Here is a 26,491-nt window from a genome sequence, read left to right as displayed (position 1 = left end):
TTTGCTTCTCCCTTGTCCTCAAATAGAAGGGAAGAAGAAGGCGATTCTGTGGGTCAGTTCCTGAGCTCAAGTTTGGACTGAATCCAATGAAGTTTATTCAAGACTGACCGGAGGTCCTGTGGATCCCAGTGGGAAATAAGCTTTGGAATTAGAATTCAACTCCTCCAAATTTAGATGCCGTCTGTCTTCCTGTCCAGAGTGACTCTGGGCTGCTTACAATATTGTATTGTTTGTATATTGTATAATGTCCTGACACAAGAAATTGAAGTACTGCAACATTTATTTGATTGAAAGAAAAGCCCTTCCTGATATCAAATGTAATGAGGGACAGTTTGAAAGAAACGCTACTTAGATTTGGCCTTCATCTGAAAACCCTTGGAATACAATTGCTTATCTTAAGTTAGCTACTTTCAGTCTCTCTGGGGAAAAAGGATTCTTCAAATTTAACTAATATTACATCTGGTTTCCCCCCCCCATGCCACTTGATGTCACCTAATTGTAGTTCTTCTACAGAAAGGACCTTGTCTTGGATAACTAGGTGGGCTTTAGAAATACCCCTTTCTGACACAGGGATTGTATTCATAATAATAATAACTTTATTGTCATTGTACATGCCTACACAGTATACCCATAAAATGAAATTCACTTAACACCCAAATACCAGGTCCAACACACATAACAATCCCCAAACACACTCCCACCCACCACAATTCCCCATCCCTAAACCACCCAAACATCCACACAACAGACCAAGTAATGCTGTCCAACAGCTCACTGATGGTGGCCCTTTAGCTCACTGATGGTGGCCCTTTCATGGCCCATGTGCTGCAGCAAAAGATGCCACATCTACCCTTTTTGAAGGACATATTCTCACAATCTCACCTCCATCTCACCTCACTACAATTCTAAAAACTAGAGTTGATTTTATTCTTAATTCACCAGCCTATGAATTGAACAGATAAATATACAAATCAATGAAGAACACCTGATTTCAAGTTGACAGCCCTAACTTGAAAGGAATTTGTCCTACCTATATTAACTGGGTCACTGTTTGTACTAATTTCAAAGAGAAAATTTAATAGGGATACATCATCATGCTTTACAATCAAGAATGGAGGGCAATGAGGAGGAACCAACTGGTTGTCACTTAAATATTAAATCATTTTTCAATTCCATCCCTCCAGATTTTATTAAGTAGAAAAGTCCTTTTTTGCAACGTGATATGCCAGAAGCAAAAGGCAGAAACTAAATGAAGAATCTGACAGTAGCTGTATCTCCATGGTTTTCATTTGGACAACCATGGAGCGGTATCAAATGGTTGTCATTTAGAACTAGTCAGAAGTTTCATATTTACCTAAGTGAAGCCCAGAGGCTACTTGACTAATGCCCATTTCTCTCCCCATTTTCCATGGATGGTGAGTCCTAACACATTTTCTTTGGCATTCCTTGTTTTTCTGCTTAGTCCCTGCCTCAGTCCAAATGTGTGGAAAGTTGTCATCCTGGATTTGTCAAGAGGGCTCGAGAAGGAGAGCCAGTTTGCTGCTATGACTGTGTTCCTTGTCTGGAGGGGACCTTCTCCACTCAGGAAGGTGGGTCACACTGGAGGAAAAGAAAGCCTGGTGGAAATGAATCAATCCAGAGCATTTTGATGAAAGTACATGTTGAAAGACACATTTGAAGCTTAACTGTTTTCCTGTTTATTTTCAAAATGCACAATTTATTATCTAAAGGGAAGACTAATCAAAACATCTTGAAGGAGCAGTTAGGAAGAGATAGGAAGGTAAGGCAGATTGTGCAAGCTTTACCATTGGCAGGGACAATAATTCTTCCACTTTGTAATTTGTTTTTCTAGGAAAACCTCAGTGCTTTAAAACTTCAGGAATAGTTTTAGGTCTGTTGCTTTTTCTTATCTGAAGCAGACTTACATTATGTCATCCTCCAAAAATGATGCATAAAACGTTGTATATTATAGTATTATATTATATATTATTATTGCTTTTTGGATTTTTCAGATACAGAAAAATGCACCAAGTGTCCAGATGATAAATACCCAAATGAGTCCAGAGTCCAATGTATCCCCAAAGTTATAACCTTCCTGTCTTATGAAGAACTTCTAGGCATTGTCCTGGTCTCTTTTGCCCTATTCTTCTTCTTAACCACAGGCCTTGTTTTAATCATCTTCATTAAATACAGAGAAACTCCCATTGTCAAAGCCAACAACCGGGACCTCTCCTACATCCTCCTGGTCTCCCTCCTGCTTTGCTTCTTGTCTCCTCTTCTCTTCATTGGTCAACCAAGGAAAGCCACCTGCCTTCTCCAACAAACAGCTTTCAGCATCATCTTCTCAGTTGCAGTTTCTTCTCTCTTGGCCAAAACCATCACGGTGGTGCTGGCCTTCCTGGCTACAAAACCAGGAAACCGAGTGAAGAGATGGTTGGGGAAGAGCTTGGCCAACTCCATCATCCTTTCTTCTTCTGCTGCCCAAATTATCATCTGCTCCATCTGGCTGGGAGTTTCTCCCCCATTCCCTGACTCTGACCTCCACTCCCAGCCTGGAGAGATCATCCTGCAGTGCAACGAAGGGGCCGTTGTCATGTTCTACATCACCCTCAGCTACATGGGCTTCTTGGCTGCCATCTGCTTCACGGTGGCTTTCCTGGCCAGGAACCTGCCTGGGGCCTTCAACGAAGCCAAGCTGATCACCTTCAGCATACTGGTCTTCTGCAGTGTCTGGGTGACTTTTGTGCCCACCTACCTGAGCACCAAAGGGAAATACATGGTGGCTGTGCAGGTCTTCTCCATCCTGGCCTCCAGTGCTGGTCTGCTGGGCTGCATCTTCATCCCCAAGTGCTACATTATTCTTCTGAGGCCAGAGCTGAACACAAAGGAGCAGCTTACAGCCAGAAGAAATGTGGAGATTTGAGACAGAGGAATATCAAGTCTCAACATGTTCCAAGAGGCCAAACATAGAAAATGATCCAAGCTGTTCTCTATTCATGAGTGGGCCAATGATTTTTCTTGAAATAATTAAAGAGCTGCTGGAAGATTGTGAGGAAAACCAATTTGTTGGAGGAATTTGAATGTCTGTTAACAAGAGAAAAATATAGAAGGAATGCATGGGGCAACATTGAGACCCTTATTTCTCAATACATTTTATAAAAACTGTGATGGAAATGAAACTGGTTTTTTATTTATTCAATAACACATTCTTGGAAAGAACTGAGGCTTGCTAATTATGAATATTTGTGCTTACCTTATATATTAAACAACTTAATAGATATTATTAATATCTCTGCTAAACAAATAATTCCCTCAACACTGTCAAACTATTCACATTAGGCTGCATTACTATTGCCATTGGTCTTCCTGTTGCCCATCTCCTCCCACTTGTGACTGCATGACTGTAACTTTATTGCTTGTATACTTGCGATTTATATTGATATTATTTCCTAGTATGATTTGATTGCTTATTGTACCATATGACTGTCACTAGGTGTTGTGCCTTGGGATTCTCAACAAGCATATCTTGTCTTTTTATGTACACAGAGAGCATATGCACCAAAGATAAATTCCTTGTGCATCCAATCACACTTGGCCAATAAAGAATTCTATTCTATTCTATTCTATTCTATTTTATTATTTTATTTTATTTTATTTTGAATTTGTATACCGCCCTTCTCCCTGAGGACTCAGGGCGGTGAACAGCCAAGTAAAAACATCAAGTACAAATATTAAAATACAGTTAAAATATACATATATAAATTTGGCCCCATTAATTAATTCTATTCTATTCTATTCTATTCTATTCTATTCTATTCTATTCTATTCTATTCTATTCTATTCTATTCTATTCTATTCTATTCTATTCCATTCCATTCCATTCCATTCCATTCCATTCTATTCTATATGCATATGTATGATTATCATTTTGTTCCTTCTTTCATGAAATATATAAATATGAGGGCATCCATCCTTATATTTGTGGAATTTCATCCACTATTTTGTGGAGGAAAATTCCTCCTCTGGACAATGAATAAATAATAACTGCAGTGAAGTTTGATTATTGCTTTTTTGGCTCCTGCATTTGATTCCACAAAACCTGCTTTCAGGAGTGGGATTCCCAAACTTTGATCAGCAACCAGGGGCAACAGCTGGGGAACCCCTTAGGATGAGTGTTGTGAGACTGATCCCATGTGCTTTCCTGATGCAACATAAAGGCACCGTTTAGGAGTTTGTGGGTGGCCACAATCTGTGTCTAAGAGTCTAATTGTGGCTGGGAAAGTTTGTAGTGTGTATGTGATCCCTTCCATCCCAGTTCTCAGCCACCCAGGCCTGGCTGTGAGCTCAGCTGAGTGATGGTCAGAGGTGTCCAAGAAGCCAGGGGGGGATTTGGCTTTAGAGGGGTCAGTATGACCTTTCTGTGTGGAAAAATGGAGACTGACCGGAGGCTCTGTGCAAACTCCCTTTTTCCTATTGTCTGAATGGAGGAATTCAGCTGATCCTAGGAAAGGAGGGAAGTGGATGATGGGGCTTAGGCAGATTCTGATTGGAGAAAGAAACTTTCCCAAAGAAACAGAGAAACCTGCTATGGCCCAGGGCTGGGAGTGGATCTGATGTCCTCGCTTCTGCTTGCAAAGTTTTCTTTTTATGAATTAATTTGCTTTCTATGTTTCAAGGCTGTAATCTGAAGCCATCAAGGCTAATGAGAACTGGACAAATACTATCATGGCATTACAAATAGAAGATGATTTTTCACTGCTCTGCCTTCCCATCAATTGGATTCCGCACGAACCGTTTCTTTCTTCCAGTTGAGAAGTAAAGAAGTGTCTCTACAGGGGTTGTGAACTTGTGATAGAATCCCTGCAAACACAAGCAGGGAGGTGGATTTATTTGTCTATATAAAATTGTGAGTGTGTGTACACGAAACAAACTCTCCAGATGAAAATCTGTTGAGCTTTACAGGAACAGTGTGGAAACTGTACATTTCTCCCTTTAAAAAGCTGGATTTCTTTTGGTGCTGAGTGCGAATGCTGATCATGCTCACATCCACCATTTATTCTGGTCTGTGTGAGTTTTGCGTGAATGTTGTGATAAGTTAAGAAAGTGGAGATGTTTGTTTCTTTTTTGGTTTTCTTTTTTCATTTTATATATATATAAAGCCCCCTCTTCTGGATGTTGTAAGACAGGTAGTTCTCGAATTACGATCACAATTGAGTCCAAAATTTCTGTTGCTAAGTGAGACAGTTGTTAAGTGAATCACTCCAGTTGTTAAGTTAGTGACAGAGTTGTTAAGTGAACCTGGCTTCCCCACTGACTTTGCTTCTCAGAAGATCCCACCCACTACAACCATTTCAATCACTCCTTTAAACAAAAGTCAGCATTCAAGTGATGAACTCGTTTGGATGGAGAGAGGAAAATAATCTGGAGTTGTTACAGTTTTGATTCCGTCCCATCTTTGGATTCCAGCGACTTCCACAAAATAAGAGGAAAAGAGAGAAGCTTTGGAAATCCAGACCATTCAGGAAATTAGACAGGTCCGTCAATACAGGAGTAAGTGAAATAAAGAGAAAAGAAGGAAAGTGTGAGGAATGCAAAGAGAGGAAAGGAAACTCCAGCACAGGGAATGACTCAGGAATGAAACTGACAAGGAGGAGCCTGGTTGGAAGTCCTTGTTGTATGCGATCTTCCTGTTCAACTGAGGATTCTCCCCATGAGATGGTCTCCTGGCCTGGAAGAGCTTCCCCTTCAGCCTCTCCCGTCTCAGATGGCCCAGGAGAAGCTCCGGGTATTTGGGAGGCCGTTGCCTGGAGGGGATGAGATCTCCCTGGACCAAATTCTCTCCCTCCGACAGCCGAGGCTCTTTTCCTTTGCATTGGGAGCACTCAGAGATCTCCTGGAGCAATCCCACCTCTGCCACCAATTGTTGCCTCTGTGTGTGTGTGTGTGCGTGTGTGTGTGTGTGTGTGTGTGTGTGTGTGAGAGAGAGAGAGAGAGAGAGAGAGAGAGAGAGAGAGAGAGAGAGAGAGAGAGAGAGAGAGAATATATACATATATATATATATATATATATATATATATATATATATATATTCACAAAGCACTAGAAACTTGAATTTGATTTCGGGTTTTTTCTCTCTCCCTTCTCACTGGGGTGAGATTTTTATTTCACAAATAGGAAAGCTTACACATTTTTAAAATTAAAATAAACAGACATTCTAAATTCTAAATCCTTTCAATCAGTGCAGAAAGTAATGTTAACACTGTAACTATTTTAGCTATTTTCTATAAGCTGTTTGACAACACTATTTTCTTTAGCATCCTATTTCACTTCATCTTCTGATCTTTCTGCTCTGCGTCTCCAATAGATTTGCTTAAGGCTGACTTTTAACATTCTTTGGTTTTAATTGCTATATATCTCGTGGATCACACCCTACAGAACTAAACAACTTTTTCAACAGAGTTTGATGATTTCTCTTTTTTTCTATATTCACTCTTTATTTTTCTTCTGTCAAAGTCCAAGTTTTCTTTTCTTTTTTTAAATATATTTTTAAATATTCCTTCATTTTCTCTGACCCTTCTCTCCTTCTGATTCTGGGCTGCATCTGAAAAGAAGAAAGCAGATTTCGCATTCAAATTCTCCTGTTCTTTTTTAAAAAAAACATTTTATTAGATTATAGAATAAAATACAAAAATAAAAAAAAAACGAAGAGGGAGAAATGGGGGAGGGAGAAAAGAAAAAAAAGTGCTGACTTCAGACTTCCTCTGTTGGAGTAAAAGAAAGCATTAAAATCGAATCTCAACTTTTTACTTTTCCATAATAATATAAAGCGTTTCCTAAAAGAAAGCAGACTTTGCATTCAAATCCTCCAGTTCTCAGGGAAGACAAAAATTCCGCCTCTCTTTCTCTCTAGTGGCTGCCTCTATTCCTGGCCTGCCCCCTTTGCCATGACAACCCTGTAGCCAATCAAAGAGGGGGAAGAGATGGTTGCCTGGGGGCTTCCCTGCCCTCAGCCTTATGGAGAAGAGACTGAAGAAGCCAAGCCAAGCCAAGGGGGGGGGGGGAGGACGTCAAATAAAGAACAAAATTCAAAGCTTTGGTGGGGGGGATGAAAAAGAGGGAAAAGCTCTCAGAATTGCAGAGATGGGGGGGCTTAAGCCCCTTCCCCAGAAAAGGCTGCAATGAAGAGAATCTCCTCATCTGGGGGCTCTGGAGGGTCTGGAGGGGCGAGGGGGGACCCCCATCTTCCTCAGAGTCATGGAGGGTCCCCTCCAGGGTGAGGCCAGCCGCCTTTTCCTCCTGGGCAACCCCAGATTCCCCTTGGAAGACCCAGCCCTGCATGGCTTCACCCGACAAGAGCTTCTCCTGGAAAGACACAAAGTCCAAGTGAAGCTGGAGAAACCCTGAGGGCTGCGTCCCCCCAACATTAACCCTGGGACCAGTGGTGAAATCTAAAAATTTTCCCTACCGGTTGTGCGGGCATGGCTAGGACGGTGTGGCTTGGTGATCATGTGACTGGGAAAACCAACTATCATACTTTACACAAAAATAATACAAAAGCTACACAACTGGCTCACACACAATGCAAAAGCAGCTGGACTTCACACATAATGGAAGCAGGAAACTCACAGGGTCTGCAAACTGGAAGTATTTGTTAATACCGGTTCGGGCGAACTGGGCTGAACTGGTAGCATTTCACTCCTGCCTGGACCCATAAACCCAAGAGAAGCTCCCCACTCAGCTTTGCAGAGTCTTGTCTGGCATTCCTGCAAGAGCCCCCTTGCCTGGCCTCTGCATGGGAAAGGGTGGCAGGGGAACATGGGATATGGGCTTTTGCCTTCCCAAGTCTCTGAAGATGGAAATTGGATTCTGCAGATCAGCTTTCCATCTGCAACACGAGGGTCCTGAGCTCCCCTTCCCTCCCTCCTTCCCTCCTCCCCTCCCCACATGGGGTGAGAGGCAGCCTTGATTTCTCCATCTCTTTTCACTTGTTTTTTTTCTAACCTCTCTGTCTGTGTTTCTGTCTGTGTGGGTTTTTTTAACTCTGCAAAGTTCTGGTAACTAGTTTTTCACTAAAATTGATTTTGTTCAACAGACTGGCTTCACTATTGCATCAGCCCTTTTGTGTGGCGCCCTCGAGAATTAGTTTCAAAATAAAGTAAATGTTGGTTCCAACTCAGCAGGGAGCTATTTCAGATCTGTGACATACTCTGGCATTAACTGGCCCCCGGAGTTTTGTCATTATTCGAACAAATCTCAGATTTATTTGTTTCTTCAGCCACATTAAGTCTTGCCAAAAAATGGCAGTTAATATCCTGAGATTCTTCCTCAAATGGCATTTCTGCCTTGTGCCACTATTCCCAAGTAGCCCTCCTATTATCTGACCAAACCAGGGCACAAGCCAAAATCCATCTTGTGTGCAGGGGCCACTTTCACGTAGGTCAACTAGACAGCTTCCCCAGGACTCCATCTGCTCTGTGAATTACGAGAAGAGACACAAACATGTTTTCCATTCTGCTGCGTGAAGAGAAGCTGTTGCTAGGAGGATAGGACAATGGCTTTTCCTTGCAATTATCAGAAGAACAGTCATTCTTCATGTATCCCCTGTGGATTTCTAGACACAAAGATCTTACAAGATAAAACCTATTTTAAAAAATATCTCTGATGGGGGGCAGGAAATGTCACTTTATCTGGTCTTGCAAAGAACTCGCTCCCGGGTTTGAAGAGACTCCCATGCCTTTGTTTCCTCTATGGTCATGGCCCAAACACAGGTAAGAGGAAGCATTGTTGATATAAATTTGTCCTGGTGCCATCCAGGTGGCACAGGTGGTGTCTGCTCTGCTAAAGTTCCAGTGAGATTTCAGGAGCAACCTTCAAATCAGTTTCTGCATAAACCTTGATTTCTGTTCGAGGAGGGAAGGTGATAAGAATGACCAGGCAGGAGTCATGCTGCTTCTGATACTGATGCTCTTCTGGCTCCTGGTTCCAACTACGGTGAAGAGGCTGCAAAGCATATGTGTGTTCAAAGATTATATCCCATTAGAGGAAAGCTACTACAGGCCTGGTGATCTCATTATTGGTGGGAATTTGCACTTCGGAACCATTTTAAAGACTGTTGTTCCAGACTTTAATGCACTGAATCATCTTCTGCAGAATACGTAAATTTAAACTGGATGGGAAACCAGGAGATAATTATTATCTTTGCTTTAAATGCAGGGACTTTTTTCAGAAATCCTTCTAGTGCATTGACCTGTCCGGTGTAGTGCACATTTTGTGCTTTTCTCAGTAAATTACCAAGCTCTTAAAATAGGCTGGAATTCTCAATATCTTCATCAGGAAGATGATAAACAACAAAAATGAAGAGGGAAGCTGTGCTGGCCCAGTGAAGAAGTTAAATTATAATATTAATCAGAATAGTAACTTGTGGTTGAAAATGCAAATAAAAGCTCAACACTCTTCAAGTGTTCAGTAGTTACACAAATCCCTCTCAGTGTTGGAATCAGCAGTGCTGATTGAATAATGGCCTTCAGTAAATCTATGAGGTGACCTCCACTGTAGTCCTGTGCTCAGCAATCCTTACCACATCTGAAGAAGCTGCTCCAAGAGAGACCTTAAATAATTACGGTGAAAGGGGAGCAGTTGGAAAGGATTACAGCCACTGCACCAAAGTGAAGATGGCAGGGAAGACAGAGAATATTAAACAGTCCATGAAAGGCTTGTCTCCTTTCTCACAAAATCATTCAAGTTTAGCCAAGGAAAATCCTTTGGAAAAAACCCAAACCCAATAAAATTTGGGAATTTCTGCCCCAAAAGTTCCCCCAAACAGTGAAACAAATTCTACAGCCATGCACAAGCTTTCCTGTAATGTTCTCCAAAGTTTTTCTCACTACAGTCTCATCACTAGTAACTACCAGCAGTTCCTTGCATTGATGTTTGCTGTCTCTGAGATCAATAAGGATTTTCTTCTGCTCCCCAACATCACCCTTGGCTTCCACATCTATGGCCATTTCCAGAGGGAGATATTTATTTCCTTAAACAGCCTCTCCATGCTCTCCTCACGAGGCCAAGTGGTTCCAGGTTACAAATGTGAAAATCCAGACACTCTGCTCTCCGTCATTGGTGGTCTCAGTGCCAAATTCTCAAGGCTGATGGCCTCCATCTTCAGCATCTTTAAGGTCCCACAGGTAAGAGAGCTCTCTTGGATACAGTATGGAGTAGAGAGAGATCAAACACACAGAGAAGCCAAAGATGAACCTAAAAGTAGTTTTTTGTTGGGGTGGGAATATAATGAGCTGGTGACTCTTAGTTTATTCTTTATTAAAGGGTAGCCATCGTTTTAGTGGCATTCTCTGTATGAGGTTGTTGGTTTCTTCTCTTGTCTTATGACGTACCGAAAGCAATAAAAATGGCTAAGAAGGGAAGAAGATGAAGTTTGCGACTCAAAGTGAGTCAGCCTGACTGGAGGGCCATCAATCACACAGTGGTCACTACTAAAGTCAGCATAAAACTTTTATTTTGTCTTTGAAAAAAAGAATCTCTTTTTCTCCAGCTCGGTGTTGGCTTTGAGTTCTCTCAGGGAGAGAGAAGAGTTTATCCTTCCTTCTTCCGGATTAATCCCAAGGAATCTCCTCAGTATGTGGGTTTAGTCCAGCTGCTCCTGCATTTCCAGTGGAACTGGGTTGGGCTTCTGGCCACTGAAGATGACAGGGGAGAAGATTTCGTCTCAACTCTGATGCCACTGCTCCAAGAGAAGGAGATCTGCCTGGCCTTCACTCTAATTCTGAAACCTGATAATTTTGAAATCACTCTGAAGAAGTTTATTCTCAATTTCCCTACTTTGTCTAAAACAGAAGTGTTTATTTTGTTTGCAGATTCACTTGTGACTATCACTGTAACAGGTGCGGTAATTTTTTTTGAAAAAGTCAGAAAAGTATCATTTAGGAAAGTTTGTATCTTCACTTCCCATTGGAAACTTGGTGTGGACAGATCTGAAGACACATTGAAATATATACATCTTTTGCATGGGGTTTTGCATTTTAGGGACCACTCCGGTGATGTCTCTGAATTCAGCCACTTCCTCCTGTCTTTAGACCCTTTGAGCCCCCAAGGAGACGTCTTTCTCCCTCAATGGTGGGAAAGAGTCTTTGGCTGCAAGATCCATAAATCAGGAAAAATCCCTCCAAAGGGGAAAAAACAATGTACAGGAAAGGAGAATGTGCAGAATCTGCCCAATTACACTTTTGAAAAAAGAATGACAGGAGAAAGTTACAATATCTACAATGCTGTTTATGCTCTGGCACACGCTTTGCATGCAATGTATGGATCCAGAGTTCAACCAACCATGATGAGGCTTGGAAAGAGGATCTCAGATGTCCAGTCATGGCAGGTAATTTTTGTGGCTTTTGACTGGTCCACAGACACTTAAATTGGAAGTTCCCCATGTGAATTTCTTCAGTTCCTGATTAAATGTCTTCATACTCCCATACCAATTCAACTGAGACCCTGCCCTTTTTTTTAGTTTAGCATTTGTTGTGCTACTCATAGCACAGAGCAAGATTCAAAATGGTCCTGATTGGGTCCATGTCTAAAATTCATCAGAATTTTCTGCATCAAAGACTAAAATGTTGGTCCTCTCTGAATAGTGAAGTGACCAACCAGGCCAGATACTTCCTTCCACATGGCCCAGTTGATCAAACCTCGTTCCTTCATTCTGCTGTCTTTGTCAATGAGGCAGAGAAAATCAGTGGAATTTTCCATGGTTCTGATAGAAATTATTTATTCATTTGAAACTTTCATTTACCAGTTAACAAGACTTTCGACTAAAGGAACTTTTTGAAAGTGCATGTAGCCAAGTATCACAAGAGGAAAATCCTAAAATTAAATTTAGACTGTGGAACTAAAATTCTTCTGGTGAAATTCGAGTTGGAAACTATGCTCAGTGATAAAGAGAAAATGTTTAGTTTGAGAGTTAAATATTTGGTGTTACATGTTTTTCCTCAGATCAACACCAAGAGATGGACCTATCTTCTCAAATATAAACCCATCTTCTAAAGATGGCCATTATGTGATGATAGAAGCCATGATGTCTCATTGGAGTAGCCCAAATACTCCAATTTCTGAAGCTCTCCTTTCTTTCAGATCCTTGCATATTTCAGGAACGTGCAGTTCAACAACAGTGCTGAAGTCTCCTTCTTAGAAGATGGTCTGGGATCTGCTCGTTTTGATCTTCTCAACTGGGTTCTCCTCCCCAATCGATCTTTTGAACCCATAAAAGTTGGGCATATAAATCCTGAGGCTCCCCCAGGCCAAGATTTCACCATTAACTCTGATGGAATCACCTGGGCTACAAAGGTGAGCTGCAAGGAAATATTGCAAGTTCATGGAAAGATTCATTTTCTTCCTGAGATGCAGAACATCTTCCTAAATTGAAAAATAATCAATTGAGTCAGAAATTATGGCAGTTATTTGGTGAAAAATCTGCTTTGCATGTAACACCTTTGAGGTCTGATTTGTTTCATTCCACAGAGGGTTAGGCTTGGGAACAACATCTGCTTGAAACGCAGGATGCAATTACAGCAAGCAACAGTGATTTCCATGAACCATTGATGCTCAGTTGTACCCTCATGGTTCTTTCTTTCGGTCACAACCCTTCCTCTGCAGGCTGAGATCCCAGTTCCAATTTCCAGCATCTGTTGCTAGGTTGGAAGTGCCGCTGGCCTGAATCCCACAGCAGCTGTCCCTGGTTTTTGATAGACAAGGGTTAACAATTTTGTTAGAAGAGATTCTGAACATAGAAATGGGAACGTGGAATAGAAATAGGCATGCAGGAACAAATTAAAGAAGCATGTTCATTGCTTAGGTCATTTCAAATATTTCTCTTTCAGACCATCCCCTTTGCCAGGTGTGGAAGGAAGAGATGCCATGCAGGAGAGAGGAGAAGAGTTCCAGAGGACAAGCAGGTTTGCTGCTACAAATGTGACGCTTGTCCAGAAGGGACCGTTTCTAATCAGACAGGTAGAGCAGATTTCAAAAGTAGATCTTCCAAGATCAAAGAAGTCATTCATTAAATGTATTTTGTTTATTGTGATCATTTTTGATATGATTGACATCACTCATACTTTTCAGCAGAACCTTTCGGTTGATGGATCTAAATTGCCCTGGCCACAGAAGTCACCTTTGCCAATTCTCAGCAGTTCCATGCAGGATAGTTTTAGGACAGAATTTATGAATCTCCAATTTGCATTTCAACTCCTCCTCTAATATCTGATTGTGGAAACCAAATTCTAATCTTTTCCTGAGGAAGTGGGGTTTTCAGTCCAAGCTTCAATTCTTATTACTTAGTGCATGCTTCATCCATCAATACTATCAACCTCTGAGGAAATAGGCCTGCCAGAGAAAGAGGAGATTCATCTGTCTCTTTGATAGAGGAGCGATCAAATAAGTCTGAATGAACACATTTGAAGCACAAAGCAAAGAGGTTAAGGCAGGGATCATGTGCACATAAACAAAACAGCAACATTCCTGGATAAAAGGTCTATCGATCTTCTGTGTGATCCATTATAAAGTAGGGGAAAAAACAGGTAGCAATCTCAAAATGAAAGCCACATTACTCGTGGAAGTCCACACTGAATGGGTAGCTGGAACTGAACTAATCCTCGTCACTGGCTAATCTATCCTAGAATCATTATAAACGCAGCATGATTTCCTTGAATATATGAATTCTTAAACAAAGATTCTTGATTTCAGATGCAGCTCACTGTGAACCCTGCCCAGAAGACCAATATCCCAACAAGGACAAGGACCAATGCATTGCCAAGAAGATCCACTTCCTTGCCTATCAGGACACACTGGGATACACATTAGTTTCTCTCACTCTTTTTCTCTCTGTGAGCACACGTGCAGTCCTGGTGATTTTCTATAAACATCATGACACACCGATTGTCAAGGCCAACAACAGAGAACTCACCTACATCCTGCTGGTCTCCCTCCTGTTTTGTTTCCTCTGCTCCTTCCTTTTCATTGGTCGACCAGGGAAAGTCACCTGTCTCATACAACAATCTGCCTTTGCCATTCTCTTTTCCCTGGCGGTTTCCTCTGTGTTGGCAAAAACTGTCATGGTGGTTCTGGCCTTCATGGCCACCAAGCCAGGAAACAGGACAAGGAAACTCTTAGGAAAACCACTGACCAACTCCATTGTCATAGTCTGTCCTCTGGTCCAAGGAGTCCTTTGTGCTTCCTGGCTGGGAACCTCTCCATTTCCCAACATGGACTTCCACTCCTTGTTTGGAGAGACCATCTTGGAATGTAAGGGAGGCTCAGCTTCAATGTTTTACACTGTCCTTGCCTATCTAGCTGTTTTGGCCCTCATCAGTTTCTCAGTGGCCTTTCTAGCTAAGAAATTGCCTGATAGTTTTAATGAAGCCAAGTTCATTACTTTTAGCATGCTGGTCTTTTGCAGTGTTTGGATCACTTTCCTCCCCACCTATCTGAGCACGAAAGGGAAGTCCATGGTGGCTGTGGAGATCTTCTCCATCTTGGCCTCTGGGGCTGGTCTCTTGGCTTGTATCTTTTTCCCCAAATGCTACATTATTCTACTGAGGTCCGATCTAAATTGTAGAGAAAATATAGTAAGAAACAAGAATTTCTAACAAATGCAATGATCGGTCTCATATACATTTGTCTTTGAGCCATGTTTAGAATATGATGATTTCTAAAAAAAAAAAAAAATGTCATCAAAGAGGAATTTCTCCATTAAAAAATTCCTTATCAAATGCTGCAACTGGTTAAAATTTACCTCTGGTCAACAGCAATCACCCAGCCTTTTATTTATCATGCCTTCAAAATATCCTCATATTGTCCAGTGCCTGATGCTGATGGAAAACTAGTTATTAAAGATGTATTCATTTTTTCAAGGAGAACATTTTCTCATTTTATTCTTTTTAATTTAATTATTTTTAATAATATGGCTTCCAAAACTGACAATAGTGTTTTAAAGAGTTGGTATCAGTGCTTTTAGGCCTGTATGGTTGTTTCCTTAGATGTTTGAGGCTTTATAGAGTTCTATATAGAGTATTCAGTTATTTTTAATAACATCTCCCTTTCCATAAAATGGCCTCTCATGTTGGAAATAGAAACAATGGAGGAATGTGTGCTAATTGGCCCATAAAATAGCAAACTCAAATTCTCTGATTTTTAATAAGCTTTATCAAAATTTCTATGGCAATGTGTGAAGGAAAGGTTCTGTAAACAAATGGACCATGGCCCGATACGCACACAAATGCACTAGCATGGAAGTTAGCAGAGGAATCTTGAGAAACTATTTTAATAAAAACACATAAAAACAAAACCTACAAGAAGGCATCAACATCCCAAAAGATTTTCCTCTCAGCAAAGTCCATTTAGCTCTTATCTTCTTCCCAAATGTGGGAGACATTCAGCGCTCTTTGTCAGCCTTCTCAGGAACAAGGCAGTGACTCAGCTCTTTGTAGTGACTTCAGCTCTGGAGGTAGCTCTGCTCGGCATCTCTGCATCTCAAGCTCTGCTCTGCTGTTTGAGGCTCAGAAGTGGCTGTAATTCTGCTGCTACTTATATACTGACCAACTGACCATTGGAAAGTGTGGGAAACTCAGAGCCAGGAAGCTGTGCTCTGGATTGGCTCATTCAAAATGTTCAAAACAATCAATCAATTAATTGCACCAACATGCTGAGAAGTTTTTCCTCTCACACAATGTAACTGACACACTTTTTTTATTAAGAGAATATTTCTCATTTGAAGATAGTAACAATAGAAGAGTGGTAACATAATTGATAGTTCGTTAATTATGAATATGTATGCTTACTTCATCTTTTCCTTATGCATATATCATTTTCTCCTTCTTTCTCAAATGTATAAATATGAGTGCATCCTTTGGTCTTCAAGAGTTCCTCCCACTATTCTCTGGAGAAAATTTATCCTGGGCACACTCTTAACAAGCAACACTGCTTTGAGACTGATTGATTTTTGGTCCTGCATTTGAAGCCTGAAGGCTTCAGCAGTTGTAATACCTACATAAACATGACAGATGGTGCCTGTTTAGCAACAATGCTGAAATAGTGATTTTGCAACCATCACATTGATGGGAATGAGACAATTGGCTGCCCCAGCCACCTCACCTGGTGGCTGGATTTCCACCCCGGAGGGCCCTCTGCACACTCCCAGAGGCCCCGCTCGCCCTTCAGCTCCGCCTGGCCGGAGCGCCCCCTGTGGGAAGGGCGAGGCAGCGCTCGGGCTAGACCAGCAGGGGGCGACCAGAGGCTTCGGCCTGTCGGGCAGAGCGAAGGGAGAGGAGGGGCCGGGAGTCTGAGAAGGGGGAGGGGGAGCAAATGCAGAGAGGAAAAGACCCCCTGCTGAGCCCCGGAGACGCTCCCGGAGGATGGCGGCTCTTTGGCCTCTGCTCTCGCAGCTCTTCTCGGGCGCTTTGCCCGCTCCTCACCCGCTGCTCTCCCTTTCCCTCGGCTTCCCTCCCTGGCTTTAAGCCCCCCCCTCCTCCTCCTCCATCGCTCTCCTTCACCCCCGCCCAACACGCACCCACAACCAACCCCCCCCCACAAGCGCCGCCCCGCCTCTCTCTCCCCTTCGCAAACCTCCCGCCCCTCCAGAAGCCCCTTCCCCTCCCGCCTTGCCCGGACACAGCGCCGTCCTGCCCGCCCCGGGGAAGCCCAACACGCAACCCCAGCCACCCACCGTCTTTGCCCCCCAGTGCTCAGCCTTCCCCTGGGGAGACCGCAGAGCCCCTGGGAGAGGGGAGGGGGCTTCCTGGCCCCGCCCTGTTGCCAGCCTTCCAAAGTAGGGGAGCCGGTCCTCTCCCTCCGGACCCTCCCAGCCCCGGGGCAAGGGGGACCCCCTGAACGGGATCGCCTGGGTGGGGGTCTGGAGTCTCCCTGCCCCCTTTGCATGCCTCCCTGATCCTGGGCTCCCCCAAAGTCCCTCGCCCCAAGGTTTCACCCACGGCAGCTGTTGAAAAGGAGCCGCGAGGGAGCCCGGTCGGCGGGCGAGGCTAGTCTTGGGCTTCCACATTTTCTGGAGGCTGGGAAGGTCTGGATGGGGAGGAACAGGGTCCACCTCAAACCCCCCCGCCCCCCAAAAGGGAACGTTTCAGCCCTCCTCCAGCTCGAGCGGGGTCACCTTTTCCATTGGATGAAACTTCTCCTAATCTCCAGATGTGGCTCTCCATAGGCGGAGCTGGTTCAATCATTCTCTCCTCCCCCCCCGCAACTTCCAAATACAGAGCAGGTGGGTGGGCTCTGGGAGCCTCAGATTCTCAGTCCTGGGGGTGGGGGCGGGGGCAATGCCCTTCTGCCGCCCCTCCACGGGCTTCTCAGCCACAGCCGAAGGACTGGCGCCCGAGGGGTGCCGGGCGGGACAAAGATCAGGGAAGCAACTCAGGAGGGGGGACAAGAGAGTTGGGGGTCCTTGCAGGTCACGGGGGTCAGGAGCAGAATCGAGAGAGCGGAAATCTGCGGCTGATGAAAAGCTCCCGGCGAGGCTCTTGGAGCCTCCCCCCCCCCCCCAGGAGATCCCCTGCCCTCTCGCCCTCCGCCCCTTGCAAGAGCCGCCAGCTTTGCAGCTCTTCGCCTCTCCTGCTCCCCCCGCAGAGCCGGGCGCTGCTTCTCCCTCGCCTTGGCCGCAGAGCCACCTGGCCCGGCGTCCGATCCGCTCCTCCCGAGACCGGCTTCCCCGCCGCCCCCTCCGCAGCGCCTGCCCGCCTCGCCCGCCCGCCTTGCAGCGTCTGCGGGGCTCCTGAGAGAGGCTCCCCCTTCCGCCTGGGCCCCGAACCCCACAGGCTGCCCGGAGCGTCTCCCGCTCTCCGAGCCGTCCGCCGCGGGTCCTCTGGCCGCTCTCCTCGGCGGGGGCGCCGCAGCCGCGACGTGGCCCGGGAGGAAGAGGCGCCGGGAGCCCCGCCAAGCATCCCCGCAGCCCCCCTGGGAGGAAACCCCTCCTGGCGCCCCCCCCGTTCCTCTCCGGCCTCTTTGCTCGTCCAGCCCCGAGGAAGGGCGGGAGGGAAAGGGGCTCAGACGGACGCCTGCCAGGGCTTGAGTGACAGCTGTCTGTCTGAGTGACGGGAGGGGGCAGCCGGGAGGCGCAGCTGCAGAAGGAGCCTTTTGTCTTGGGGGAGGGCAAGGAGTGCCTGGGGAGGGTCTGGGGATCAAAGCCAGATGAAGGACATTGCCACAATCACTGAAGATTTAATGCCACTTTCAATTAAAAGCCAAATGGGCGACTTGGAGCCAATCACCAGGGGGCTTGAGTTCCAGTCCCGCCTTAATTCTTATTGAATGGGGGTGTGAAAGTTGGAAATGTTTTCTCAGATTAATTTGGGATACCAGAATTGGGGATTCCTAGAGATGGCTGAGTGTCCAATCTTGTGTGGTGGGATGGAAGAAAGTGAAATTGTGGGGAAACACAGCTTCCCTCTTGAGCAAGGCCATAAGTCTCTGCCTTCTGCTTGTGGGAGAACCGGAGGGATTTGTGTGGTCATTGGGAATCTCAGACTGACCTTGGTCTGATCCATTAGAGCTTTTCTTATCTCTTTAAAATGGAATTTGCAAAGGGATTCTATTCGCAATCAGAAACCATTATGAGACATAAAAAGTGACTCCCAATTGATCAGCAGTCTCTGGGGTTGGAGAGCAGAACAGCTTCCATGGGTGCCTCTTCCTAGAAACCCAGAAGTCCCCCCACCCCGCCCTTTATTCACCCCCTTCTGGGACCTGGATGAATATTATGCAGCATTGAAGGTTGGTGACATAGTCAGTGATGCAGCTGCCTTCAGACAGGATCCCTTCAACCTCCTCCTGGGGAGAGTCTCAAGGTCCCCTTTCTCTGGGCATCTGGTCCAGCCCTTCAGACAAGACAAGCTTGGAAGAGGAACAGAGAAAATGCTTTAGGTAGAAATTGTAGAGTGGGAAGTTAAAGGGCCTGAAAACTGCTATTTTATTTTTCTGGTTGAGGAAAGAAAAAAACACAGTGGAAAATTCTTTACACTTTTCATTTTTTTATTGTATTTATTTATTTGTTTATTTATTTATTTATGTGTGAAGTACACACCAAATAAAAAAATAAATAAAAAAATAAAAACAATCCCAAACTGAAATCCCAGACAGCTGTTCTGCTGAATTCTTTCTGCAAAGGAAGCTTTATCAGGAAATCAAGAAAGGATTATATAAGATATATTATAAAGCAGGGAGAAAAGATGGAGAATCCAGGGGGATCCATGGAAGTTGTGGTTGACATAGTCAATGGGGAGCGGGGGGGGGGATCTGGCAGCCCGTTAGTTTCTCAAACTGATTTCTCTCCCCCCCTCCCCAATGCATTCCTTCCAAGGTCCTTTTGGCTGGAGGGGCAGACAGGAGCCAACACCTGGCTTCTCCAGAGGTGTCTGTGGATGGAAGCCTCCCTGGTGATTCCTAAACCCCTTGACAAGCTCCTTTTAAATGAAGGTTTTCTGGTTATGAAAAAGAGCATTGAACATTGAATTACGGAGGCTGTGTGTTATACTTCAGATGAGAATGAGTCTCTTAGAGCCAGATTTTTACTGTTTTTACTACTTTTATTCGTTTTTCAACACTGCACTGTTGCCCTGCCTGGTTGAGGCTCTGAGGACAAACTATATAAAATATATACCATCCTCATTCTGATACTGTTAAGTCTGCTATTCGCTATAACCTTAAGACAGATCATCAGATTCGTACTGTCCATCATATGAGTCAAATATACAGAAACTTACAGTAAGCAATCTGGGTGCCAGGCACTGAATTATGTGCAGCCTCCCCCTTGCCCCCCCCACCTGCTATAAAGTAAGCTCCCCCAAAATAAGACTTAATATTGGTTTTATATACTTAAAATGGTCATTAGGGCACAGAACCAGTTGTTAAATTATTTGAATCCCACCATTGTCTCAAAATGTTGGTGGGACTAACAGGAGAAAGGATAAAATCCCTCAGGGCTGGAAGGGACCTTGAAGGTCTTCTAGTCCAACCAGTAATCTTTTCTTGAAAATCTTCAGTAATGGAGCCCCCATTAAGCTTTATTATCGTTGTTACGAAAACAATGTACCAGTCAGTTGTATTCTTTTCTTCTTCTTCAATCCCCAGAAAAAGGTGTCTGCAAGTGTCACCAGAGCAACCAAGCAAAGATGTAGAGGCTGCCATCATCACTGTGGAACCCTACATACCCAAATCCATCAACCCCAACATCACCATCATTGATGAATGAAGAAGGATGTCAGATGTTCTACCTTACACAACAATGTGATGGTTAATAAGTGTGTGAACTAATCTGGTTCTTTATTTTTCTATTTTAAAGATATAATGTTATTATTGTTGTTCTTTAATTCTTAGATGGATTCCAGGGACGGGGCAGAAATCCACGGGTGGCTGCAGTCAGGGGACCCTAATTAGCTGCTGCGGCCATCCAGTGACAGACGCCACAACTTCCTTGGAAACCCCTGGAAAATGACCTTGTTCGTCCTTGGGGTCTATTTATTTGTTGGCCTCTGCGTTTTTCTCCACCCGTGCAGGTAAGTTGCTCCTTGTCAAGGGAGTGGAGTCACCACAACCTGGGGAGCCCTGGGGCACTGAAAGCCCCCCAAAATGTTAGTGGGACTAACAGGAGAAAGGATAAAATCCCTCAGGGCTGGAAGGGACCTTGAAGGTCTTCTAGTCCAACCCCCAAGCTTTTCTTGGAAATCTCCAGTAATGGAGCCCCCATTAAGAATAAGCTTTATTATCATAGTTAAGAAAAGAATGTACCAGTCAGTTATATTCTTTTTTTCTTCTTCAATCCCCAGAAAAAGGTGTCTGCAAGTGTCACCAGAGCAACAAAGTGAAGATGTTGAGGCTGCCATCATCACTGTGGAACCCTACATACCCGAATCCATCAACCCCAACATCACCATCATTGATGAATGAAGAAGGATGTCAGATGTTCTACCTTACACAACAATGTGATGGTTAATAAGTGTGTGAACTAATCTGGTTCTTTATTTTTCTATTTTAAAGATATAATGTTATTATTGTTGTTCTTTAATTCTTAGATGGATTCCAGGGACGGGGCAGAAATCCACGGGTGGCTGCAGTCAGGGGACCCTAATTAGCTGCTGCGGCCATCCAGTGATAGACGCCACAACTTCCTTGGAAATCCCTGGAAAATGACCTTGTTCGTCCTTGGGGTCTATGTATTTGTTGGCCTCTGCGTTTTTCTCCACCCGTGCATGTAAGTTGCTCCTTGTCAAGGGAGTGGAGTCACCACAACCTGGGGAGCCCTGGGGCACTGAAAATGCCCCAAAATGTTGGTGGGATTAACAGAAGAACTTTGGTGGTTTCTCTCTGGATGGCCGCAGCAGTTCTGTATCCATTTATGTAAAGATCAATGTATTATACATATATATATAAAACAATGTAATACATCTTTTATTCTGTTTCTGTATTTGGGACTCTAATAAATTAATTTTAAATTCAAGATTGCTCTCTAAAAGGATAGAATCCCTCAGGGCTGGAAGGGACCTTGGAGGTCTTCCAGTCCAACTCCCTGCCTAGCTGGGGTTGCCTGAGACCTCTCAGGATCTCTCTTTTAGCGTGTAACCCTCCATACTGAAAGATCCACAGTTGCTGGAGGAGGCAGCCCTGGCATCTCCCCATAGCTGGATCAAAGATTATGACATCACAGCACATGTCATAAAACCTTGACTGGGCTGTCCTGGCTCATTCGACATGGCTTTATGGCAAAGATGGCAGGAAATTTCATCCAAAGAATGCCAAGGCAGCTAAAGCCAACAAATAGAGGGAGGAGACAATTAAAAATAAGAGACTTATTACCTACTTAACTTTAGCAGCAAGTGGGAAGAGTTTAGAGTTTAGCAGAAATATCAGATGGCACCAAATATTTGAGACTAAAGAACCCAGATAAAGCTATTGCTGTAAAAACGAAAGTCTGTGGAATAAAAAGAGGAAATTGGGGGGTGGGGGGGTTTAAAGTGTCCGTTTCCAAACCTTTCTTGAAAAGCTCCAGTAATGGAGCCTCCATTAAGAATAAGTACCACTCAAGTTATATTTTATTCTTTTTTTTCTCCTTCAATCCCCAGAAAAAGGTGTCTGCAAGTGTCACCAGAGCAACAAAGTGAAGATGCTGAGGCTGCCATCATCATGGTGGAACCCTACATACCCGAACCCATCAACCCCAACATCACCATCATTGATGAACAAAGAAGGATGTCAGATGTTCTACATTGCATGACAATGTGATGGTTGATAAGTGTGTGAACAAATTTGGTTGTCAGCGTTTCTTTATTTTTCTATTTTAAAGCTATTCTGTTATTATATTATTCCTTTTGTTGTTTTGCATTTCTTGCTTTGGGGTTTTGGGTGGGGGTGGTTGGACAATGGAAGCCAACAGGAAAGAAAACTAGGAACCTTTAATCTTAATTTGGTTACTCAGTTTTTTTAATTGTTTTGTTTCTTGCTTACTGTTTCATTATTATTAAAATATTCAATCTGTGCTTCTTTTGCCCAAGGACAAATAGAGGCCATGGATGAACTGCCAACCATCACATTGTTGACCAGGGCTGAAGGTCTGACATCATCTTTCATCAATGAAGGTGATGTGGGAATTGATGGATTCCGATATGGAGGTTCATTATTATTAAAATATTTAATCTGTGCTTCTTTTGCCCCAGGACAAATAGAGGCCATGGGTGAACTGCCAACCATCACATTGTTGACCACGGCTGAAGGTCTGACATCGTCTTTCATCAATGAAGGTGATGTGGGATGGATTCCGATATGGAGATTCATTATTATTAAAATATTTAATCTGTGCTTCTTTTGCCCCAGGACAAACAGCGGCCACCTCCTCATCTTGAGCTGGTGGTTCTGGTGACGCCTGCAACACCTTGAACGCAGAGGCCAAACTAAACATAGACCCCAAAGAGGAACAATGTCACAAAACAACCTCACCATTAGTCAATTGCAAAAGGCCACTTTCCTTGGAACAGCTGACATCCAGTCTGAACATCTGGCTGACTGTGTGAAGAACCACAATCCCCCCGTGAGGCAGGACCTTGACGTGGTTGTGGGTCTTGTTTGCTCTGAGGAAGATGAGGGCTACACCTGAGGTTCATGCATACTGGACAGGACTCATGAGAGGAATCGGACAAAGAATGCCTCTCCCATAAACAATAGGGGAAAACATACATTACAGAAACCCAGATTGGCTCTCTAGTTGCCCAGGTCAGAAAGGACCATGCCAGGGGTTCAAATTCCTGGACATCTGGTGGAAAATGACCTGCAGGACTCAGGACTGCTGGCTGAGCATCCAGCCAGCAGCTGCTGAACAACTGGAAGGAAAGTGTTTTTCCGACTCTCCCCAAGATGGCAGCCAGACTCAGCAGGGGTTTTTATTCCCTGCTCCTGGTTTCCTCACCAGAACTGGTTCTTTTCTTTTCTTTTCTTTTTCCTTTCTATGCACTTCTTAATGTAGTTTTATTTAGCTTTGGGGGCTTGCTTGTATTTTTTTTTTCATTTTTTGGAGGTTTTGAAAATAAAATAAAATTAAAAATTGATTTAAAAAAAGAAATATGAGAAAAAGTACAAATGAAATCTTAACATTGCACATTGCACTGCCATCCATTTGTTATTATATGAGAATAGTTTGTTAAGTCTTGCTAGAAATATATATATATTTCTACTGGCTTTTACTTATGCACTCTTATTGGGAAATCATAGATATTGTTCTAAAAGCTGAGTGGTATTTCTAAAACATCGAAGTACTTTGTCTAAGAGTTGATATAAATGTTGCATCACAAAATCCTATTTCTTCAACTCTCCTGCCTCTATTGATGACAATATAAAATAGATGAGCAAGAACCAATTGCTATTCATACCTCCTCAGATTTATGAGGCATTAATTGTTTTAATTAATTAATTATCAGGAAGTAATTTACTCTGCAGAATCAAGGTATATCACCAGCATTCCCACAAACTATTAAGGAAGTGTAGTGATATGTGCAAATAAAGTATGGCACCAGGCTAGAAAAGTGGGAGATCCTGAGTTCAAGTTCTTCCTTAGTCATCAAAGCTAGCTGGGTGACTTTGGGTCAGTCACTATACCTACCTACCTCACAGGGTTGTTGTTGTGAAGGGAACTAGCCGGAGGAAGGTGTGTTTGATATGCTCACGGCCTTGAGTTATTTATAAAAATAATTAAGGCGGGAGAGAAACAAATAAATAAAAATCACTAAATGACCTTGGTGGAGAGAAGGAGAAGATGCTGTATAGGGAATAGTCAGATAAGGTGGGGGAGCCCCCAGATGCATAATTGGCAGAGGAAGAACCTCAGAAAGGACCCTCCCTCGCTTTTCAGGCTTTCAAAAGCATTGGTGGGAGATTTGCACTTTCAGACATGCAAGATTCTCTTATGTACCCTTCCAATAAAGTAGAGTTTCCCATTTGGTGTACCTGGGAGAAGATTGGGGGGAGGGGACTTGCTACCTTGTGTGCCAGGTGAGTCTGGCCACAGCCAGATCTGGGAGCTCAGATGTGGCTGCTGCAGACTTTTGAGGTGCTTCTTCTTGTTTCCCCTCATAGTCTGAAAAGGGTGACTTTCTCAGTTGGCTGGAGTGGCTTTTCTCGACATGGTAACTGTAGTCCATCTCAGCCAGTTCATGCTGCAGACTCTGAAGGTGCTTCTTAAGTTCTGGCAGAAGGTTCCTCACCTCTTCCAGGTCTTTCTCAAAGTCAGCCTTCTCTTGTTTAAGATGGACACTTGGCTCAGATAGTTCTTGTGGAGTTCTTCACTGCATTTCACCAAAGATGTGTTCTCTACGTCTAACTGATGGCATGATCTTCTGCAGGTCTTCCGTTGTGGTCTTAAGTTGATCCACTTTCTCCTGGAGACAGCTGTGCTAATCTTTCACCCATTGATTGTCTTTCTGGAATTTCTGGGTCTGAAAGTCAAAGGAGTCTCTCGGTTCATCAACCTGGAAGTTGGGACCATCAGTGGTTGCTGAGAGATCGCCCAAGGATATTGACCGTATGACCATTTCTTCCTTCTTGCTCACCTGTTTGAAAAATGGAGAGACACAGTCACATCCTCTCTCAGTTCAGGGCTAATTTCGCTAATCTGCCTTCTCCACTCTGGCTTTATCCTAATGTTTTGGAGTCCATCATCTTCTGCTAGCATGAGATGCAGGAGTGGTGAAAAACCAACAATCTGCAGAGGAGTCTCCTGCCAAAGACTCCTTTAGATATAATCTACCTAGATCTGTTCTTAACTAAAAACCACCAGGCTCAAAATATGATATTTGAGGGCACATCAAATGAAAAGCAGCTCTCTGGAGACGTTCCTAATGCTGGGAAAGGTGGAAGGAAAGAGAAGGAGATGACAATTTGGGGTAAGGTTAGTAGATTTGATTACTGTGTGGATGGGTGAACTTTTGGGAGACCTGAAAATCCAGACTGGGGACCGGTCATCCATCTACCTCTGTAGTCACTCAGAGTCCACACAGTTTCAGTGCTGTCAATCAATGCAGACCAAACTCCCTGGAGAAGTCAATAATGCTGGCATGGGTGAAGGAAAGAGAAGAAGAGAACAAGCACCATAAGCAACTATAGTGGAGATGGGGGCAGGTTGGGATACCTGAAGGACCACGTTGGGGACAGATCTCCATGGAGGAGATCGATCTATGGGCTGCTAGGCGTCAACATTCAACTTGATGACATAGAATCGATCCATCAATCAGTCAATCAATCAGGCAGGCAGGCAGACAGTTGACTTACAAGGTCCCTTTCAGCTGTAGGCTTCTATTGTCTACTTCCTTTTCATTATTGCCTTAACCTACAAATAGGGAACAGATTAGAGTTAATACAATCAAATGGCAGTAGCCTAAAGCAGGGGTGTCAAACTCGATTTCATTGAGGGCTGCATCAGGGTTGTATTTGACCTCTGGGGGGGACGCTGGATGGGTGTGGCCAGAGTGGTGTGGCCAGCTCGACATCACTCATGTTCAAGGCACCCCTCCCAGGCTCCGTTTTCGGCAGTGACAAGTGTGAGAGAAAAAACCTCTCAGCATGTTTGCTGCAATTAATTGATTGATTGGTTTGAACATTTTCAACAACAACAACAAAAAACATTTTGAATGAGCCAATCAGAGCACAGCTTCCTGGCTCTGAGTTTCCCCACACTTTCCAACGGTCAGTTGGTCAGCATATAAGTAGCAGCAGAATTACAGCCACCTCAAATCTCCCCAGACCCTCGCAGAGATGCCGAGCAGAGCTGCCTCCAGAGCTGAAGTCACTACAAAGAGCTGAGTCACTGCCTTGCAGAAGAAGATAAGAGCTAAATGGACTTTGCTGAGAGGAGAATCTTTTGGGCTGTTGATGCCCTCTTGTAGGTTTTGTTTTTATGTGTTTTATTAAAATAGTTTTTCTAGACTTCTCAGTCAACTTCCATGCTAGTGCA

General features: G+C 43.8%; 1 long non-coding RNA gene across 2 annotated transcripts; it reads right to left on the bottom strand.

Moving 5' to 3' along the window:
* Positions 1 to 23,902: 23,902 nt before the first annotated feature.
* LOC148112196 (uncharacterized) lies at positions 23,903 to 26,074 on the bottom strand. Of its 2 annotated transcripts, none has more exons than XR_015729701.1 (2): positions 25,670 to 26,074; positions 23,903 to 25,091 (listed from the first exon to the last, which is right to left on the bottom strand). It is a non-coding gene; the product is annotated as an uncharacterized LOC148112196 (long non-coding RNA). The 2 variants fall into 2 exon arrangements; XR_015729700.1 differs by having other exon boundaries at positions 25,810 to 26,003.
* Between the last annotated feature and the right edge of the window lie 417 nt (positions 26,075 to 26,491).

Source organism: Pantherophis guttatus, chromosome 12, assembly GCF_059756535.1.
Source record: "Pantherophis guttatus breed Tessera chromosome 12, ASM5975653v1, whole genome shotgun sequence".
Taxonomy (NCBI): domain Eukaryota; kingdom Metazoa; phylum Chordata; class Lepidosauria; order Squamata; family Colubridae; genus Pantherophis; species Pantherophis guttatus.
Note: the sequence above shows the minus strand (reverse complement) of the source record. Positions and strands in the feature narration are given on the sequence as shown.